This window comes from Arachis stenosperma, chromosome 9, assembly GCF_014773155.1.
Source record: "Arachis stenosperma cultivar V10309 chromosome 9, arast.V10309.gnm1.PFL2, whole genome shotgun sequence".
Lineage (NCBI taxonomy): Eukaryota > Viridiplantae > Streptophyta > Magnoliopsida > Fabales > Fabaceae > Arachis > Arachis stenosperma.
Genome location: NC_080385.1, coordinates 34,058,391 through 34,065,136, shown reverse-complemented (window position 1 = coordinate 34,065,136; position 6,746 = coordinate 34,058,391).

The window sequence follows — 6,746 nt, the reverse complement described above, 5'->3', positions numbered from 1 at the left end:
CACCATCAACTTCCACTCCTCAACCCCCAATCCAAAGTGTCATTCCCTCTCAACCTCAACCAAATCCAAAGGGGGGCATCAATGCCATCACCCTTAGATCCGGAACACAACTAAAAGAGAAGGAAGCAAAGGACTCAAATCCAATCACAACCGCCCAAGAGGAGGAGAGAATAGATATAGAAGAGGTAGTGGAAGAGGAGATACCACAAGTCATAGTTGAGGATGAAGCCCAACCAACAAGGGAGACAACCAAGGCCAAAAGAACCTTGGAAGAAGAAATTGCCCAACCACTTCCGTTTCCAACACTTGCAAAGAAAGCTAGAAAGCGCATAGAACTCGACCCAAAAATGGTAGAAATGTTCAAGAAAGTTGAGGTAACCATTCCCCTCTTTGATGCTATACATCAAGTTCCTAGATATGCAAAATTCCTCAAAGATCTATGCATAAACAAGGATAGAATTCTTGAAATGGAAACCATCCCATTGGGGAGTTCTATTTCTGCTTTAATGGGAACATTACCCGAAAAGTGTGATGATCCGGGCCCTTGTATGGTCACTTGCACCGTTAATGGAGTTCAATTTATAGATTGTATGTGTGACCTCGGAGCATGTGTTAGCATCATGCCGCTCTCCGTCTACCGGGTATTGAAGTTGCCACCACTAAAAAGGTCGACGGCAAGATTTGTCCTAGCGGATAAAAGCATAATAACCGTAGCGGGTGTTGCGGAAGACGTCTTGGTGAATATCAAAGGGTTGGTGTTTCCGATTGACTTCTATGTCCTTGAAATGCCATCAAGCGAGACCGAGAGAGCATCATCTATCCTACTTGGAAGACCATTTTTGAGAACTTCTAGATTCAAGCTTGATGCTTACTCGGGGAACTACTCATTTGAAATAGATGGGAGAATTGTAAGCTTTAGCCTAGAAGAAGCAATGAAGCATCCACCGAAGAATCACTCTCTATTTCGATGTGACCCAATTGATAACATGGTTGCCGAAGTGCACTTTGCAAAGTTAGATGAGAAGTACATGATTGAAGAAGCAAATGAAAGTTCAAGCGAACTAAACACTACACATCATACAAACCATCCGGAAACTCAAACTTCAAAGAATGACAAAAAATGGAATTGAAGCCACTACCACCTCACTTAAGGTATTCATACCTTGATGAAGCCCAAAAGCTCCCCGTGATAATTGCACAAGAGTTAACTCCTCAACAAGAAGAAAAATTGCTAGATGTATTGAGAAAGAACAAAAGGGCAATTGGGTGGAGTTTGGCGGATCTAGTGGGAATAAGCCCCCAAGTATGCGAGCACCGCATATTTCTTGAAGAAGGAGCAAGACCGGTCCGACAACCTCAAAGGAGACTTAATCCAACCATTCTTGAGGTAGTAAAGAAAGAAGTCACTAAGCTACTTGAAGCGGACATCATCTATCCTATCTCGGATAGCGAATGGGTAAGCCCGGTCCAAGTAGTGCCAAAGAAGTCCGGAGTGACAACGATCAAAAACGAAAGTGGTGAACTTATAGCAACAAGAGTGCAAAATTCTTGGAGAGTATGCATAGACTACCGAAGATTGAATGCGGCCACAAGAAAAGATCACTTTCCACTACCATTTATTGATCAAATGCTTGATCGATTAGCCGGTAAATCATATTATTGTTTTCTTGATGGTTACTCCGGATACTTCCAAATTCATATTGCTCTAGAGGACCAAGAAAAAACCACATTTACTTGCCCCTTTGGAACGTATGCTTACAAGCGTATGCCGTTTGGCCTATGCAATGCACCGGCAACGTTTCAAAGATGCATGATGAGCTTATTTGCGGACTTTCTAGAGCAATCGATGGAAGTTTTCATGGATGACTTTAGTGTGTACGGTGATTCATTTGACCATTGCTTGGGTAACCTTGAAAAAGTCTTAGAGAGATGCACTAAAACAAACTTTGTCTTAAATTTTGAAAAATGTCATTTCATGGTCAAACAAGGTATTGTTTTGGGACACATAGTCTCAAAAGAAGGCATCTCCGTAGATCCAGCAAAAATAAATGTCATATCTAGTTTACCTTACCCCTCCTCCGAGAGGGAAGTCCACTCCTTTCTTGGACATGCAGGATTCTACCGGAGATTCATCAAAGACTTTAGCAAGTTGGCCCTACCTCTCTCTCGATTACTACAAAAGGACACGGAATTTGAGCTAAGCAAGGAATGTATGGAAGCATATGACAAACTTAAAGTAGCATTGACACAAGCTCCTATTGTGCGAGGACCAAATTGGACTCAACCCTTTGAAATCATGTGTGATGCTTCGAATTATGCGATAGGAGCCGCGTTAGCACAACGCGAGGGTAAGATTCCCTATGTCAAAGCTTATGCTTCCAAAACATTAGACGGAGCCCAATCCAACTACACTACTACCGAAAAAGAACTCCTAGCTATTGTTTTTGCTTTGGACAAGTTCCGAGCCTATCTTCTTGGTTCCAAGGTTGTAGTGTACTCAGATCACGCGGCACTAAAGTACTTGTTGGCCAAAAAGGAATCAAAACCGAGATTAATTCGTTGGGTGCTTTTGTTACAAGAATTTGACTTGGAGATCAAAGATAGGAGCGGTTTCCAAAACCTAGTGGCGGACCATCTAAGCCGCCTCGAACACACAAAAGGTGACACCACTCCTATCAATGACTCTTTTCCTTTAGATGCTTTGCACGCAATCTCGGAAGTGGTTCCTTGGTATGCCCCAATAGCAAACTATTTGGTTTCACGCACTTTCCCTCCCAATCTCAACAAACACAAAAAGGACAAGCTGAAAAGCGAATCCAAATATTATATTTGGGATGATCCCTATTTGTGGAGGTGTGGAGCGGACCAAATAGTGCGATGGTGCATACCTCAAACCGAATTCCAAGCAATCTTGGATGCTTGCCATGCTTCCGAAGGAGGTGGTCACTACGGGCCCCAAAGAACGGCAAGAAAGGTCCTTGATTGCGGATTTTGGTGGCCAACTCTTCTCAAAGATGCGTCTCTCTATTGCAAATCCTGTCCCCAATGCATTAGGTTTGGAGATATTTCCAAGAAGGACGAAATTCCCCAACAAAATATGCATTTTTGTGAAATCTTTGACGTATGGGGAATCGACTTCATGGGACCATTTCCAAATTCCAATGACTTTCTCTACATCTTGTTAGCCGTCGATTATGTGTCAAAATGGGTGGAGGCAATCCCCACCCGAACGGATGACGCTAATGTTGTTTATTCTTTTGTGAGGAACAATATCATTTGTCGCTTTGGCGCCCCAAGAGCAATCATAAGTGACCAAGGATCCCACTTTTGCAACAAAAAAATAGACGGCCTCATGAGAAAATATGGCATCATCCACAAAGTCGCCACGGCTTACCACCCTCAGACAAACGGCCAAGCCGAAGTTTCTAACCGGGAAATCAAGCATGTGTTAGAAAGGATTGTGAAGCCGAATAGGAAAGATTGGAGCATTAAACTCTCCGATGCACTGTGGGCCTATCGAACGGCTTACAAGACACCCATTGGCATGAGCCCCTTTCGGCTTGTATATGGTAAAGCATGTCACTTACCGGTAGAGATTGAACACAAAGCTTATTGGGCCGTAAAGGAATGTAATATGAGCTTGGGTGGGGCCGGAGTAGAGAGAAAGCTTCATTTGGCGGAATTGGAATGTTTGAGATTAGAAGCTTACGACAACTCTAGACTTTATAAGGAAAAGTTGAAAGCCATCCATGACAAGAACATTAGGAGAAGAGAATTCCGACCCGGTGAACTAGTCCTTCTCTACAATTCAAGGTTGAGATTACTACCCGGAAAGCTTAGATCAAGGTGGGATGGACCCTACCAAGTGGAGAAAGTAGAACTTTATGGGGTCTACCACTTGCGCCACCCATCAAGCCCGGACATCTTCAAGGTAAACGGGCACCGTCTCAAATTGTATCATGGTGAGCAAAGAAAGAACTCCAAGGAATTTGAAGTGTTCCTCTTGAGGGATGCAACTCTTGAACAAGTACTTTGAGCTACTGAAAGTCCAACTTAAGGACGTTAAACAAAAGTGCTAGGTGGGAGACACCCCACCATGGTAAGATCTTCCTTTGTACATAGCCACTTGACTTCATGTTTGTTAGCTAGATTTCAATTTCAATTCTCCCTCATTTGTTGAATTCATTGATAGTTTATCAAGTAAAATGCCCTGCCATAGTGTTTAAATGGCTGTATGGGGGGTTGAAATGTCATAGGTGATGCAAACACATGCAAATTTAGAAAAAGGCACTCCTCTGCGCGTGCGCGCACCTGGCGCGTACGCGCCCTTAAGGCATTCGACGATCATCTGCGCGAGCGCGCACCGTGCGCAGATGCGTGGATTGCGGAAAACACCCCTCCATACATTTACCCGAGAGTTGCGCCCACACCATGCCAGGACTATGCCTGAAGCACGGGAAACTCGCGCGCGCGCGTACACGACGCGTACGCGCACTTGAGAGAAATCTGCATATGGACGCGCTAGCACACCGTGCGCGTCCGCGCTGATCGCCTTGTTGCACTCCTGGTACATATTACAGAGAGTTAAGCCACTCTTAGGCCCGTACTAAGCCACCGGCCCAGCACCTCTGCCGCGTGTGCGCACCTGACGCGCACGCGTCCATACACTGCGAGCACAAAATGCGCGCGCGCGCCTTAGCCGCGCACGCGCCCATTGATTCTGCACTCCCCTCTGGGCCACTTCACAGAGAGTTGGGCCCACCCCAAGCCCTTCTCATGCCTGGGGCATAACCGCGTTGACGCGTACGCGCACCGTGCGCGCGCGCGCCAACAGCTCTGACGCCAACCTCTGGTCCTGCGTCCAGAGAGTTATGCCACCTCTGTGCCTCCCCTGTGCTGCCAGCCCAAGCGCATGGGCGCGCGCGCGCAACGTGCGCGCGCGCGCTCCCATTCCACCTCGCTTCCCTGCGCGAGCGCGCACTGTGCGCGCACGCGCGGGGGATCGACGCCAACTTTAGAAAGGGCACACTTACCCCTTCATTCTCATTCCACTTTTCCTTCTCCTTCTCATCCCTTCCACTACCCATTCACCCACCTCCATTCCTTCTTCTCAACCACCTTCTACCACCTATCTCCGGTGGCCCCACATTAACTCTTCACTCTCCATCACTCCACTCTACAACTTCTTCTTCCATATCTTTTTCATCTCTCAAGGTACTTCACTAAGCTATCCTCTTACTCTACCTATCTCTTTTGATTCTTAATCATTTAGTTCCCTTTTCTCTTAGGTAGCTTCTTCCCTTTCCTCCTTCCCTTTTTAGTTACTTCTTTAATTTCATTTGGTTCTTATTTTTTCTTTCTTTCTCTCTTTAACTCTTCATTGGCATTTGGGTCTCAACTTCTTTTGCATTAATAAATGAGATGTGTTGCTTGCTTTTCTTACAATCACTGTGCACTGTAGTCGTTAATAATGGATTGGGGAATGTTCCATTGCTCTCATTTTCACATAATCACATACTAGTAAGAGGATGCACGCCAAGTGTTTGACGAAAGGCATACTTGAGTTTTGGGCTCATTGTGACTAACTTGCCTCTCAACCAATCACTTTTGGGTGCATCCCCACTTTCTCCAATCCATTCACTCACATTTTCTTAACTTGCTTTCCATTTGTGGTCCTTAAGGGTATATGCTTCTCATGCTTCTTACTTGCATGCTTAAACTACCCTTGCACCACATTAAAATGATTTGCCTTGCTCTTCACATGTTATCCTAGTTACATGTTGCAGCTGTCATGTAACAATGATACCCATATTCTATGGCATAACTTTTCATTGCATAATCGCATTTACTTCCACTTCTTTGGGTTTGATGTTTTCCCTTTCTTTGCTTTCACAGGATGGTCATCAAAAAGAACAAAGGGAAAGCCCCCAAGAAGCCAGCCTCCAATAAAGTGCGCCAAGAACTAACGGCCAAGCCCCTCTTAAAGAAGACTAAGGGCCCTGTTGATGTTCTAGAGAAGGACAACCCTCCTAAGGATTCAAACAAGTTTCCCAACCGTTACTGCGAACTTGTTTACTCAAGAATGATTGAAAGGAATTATCATCCGGAGCCCCTTCTAGTCCTACCGGCTCACCTCAATCTGATTGTGATGCCACACATTGACCGGAGGCAATGGAGGTTCCTCTTGAGGCAACCAAAGGAGGCCAATCTCTCATGGGTGGTGGAATTCTACTCCAACTACCACTCACCCCTTCTCACATCAATATTTGTGCGCCGAAAGCAAGTGTCGGTCACAGTGGAAACCATCCGAGAAGTCCTTGGGATTGGACCGTCGACGGATGCATATGACGCCTACCAAGAAGTCTTGGCTACATGCGATGACCGTGCATTCGATTGGAGCGCGATCCTCCGTGTCATTGCTTTACCCGACGCATATTGGATTCGGGGGACCATAAAGCAAAGACCCAAGGGTTTAGATGTCCGCCACCTCACTCAAGAAGCCACAGCATGGGCCCAAATTCTAGCTCACTACGTGCTCCCAAGCACACATGGGCCATCCATCACCGCCGAGCTTGCCTTATTGATATGGTGCATCTTAACCGAGAAACCGGTCGACATTTCGCATGCCATCCGCCAATCCATGGGGCGCATTCATGCCAAGGGAAATCTACCATTCCCCGCTTTAGTGACGGCATTAGTTGCGAAAGCCGGCGTCAACCGAGAGGCTAAAGATAGGAGAACCTCAA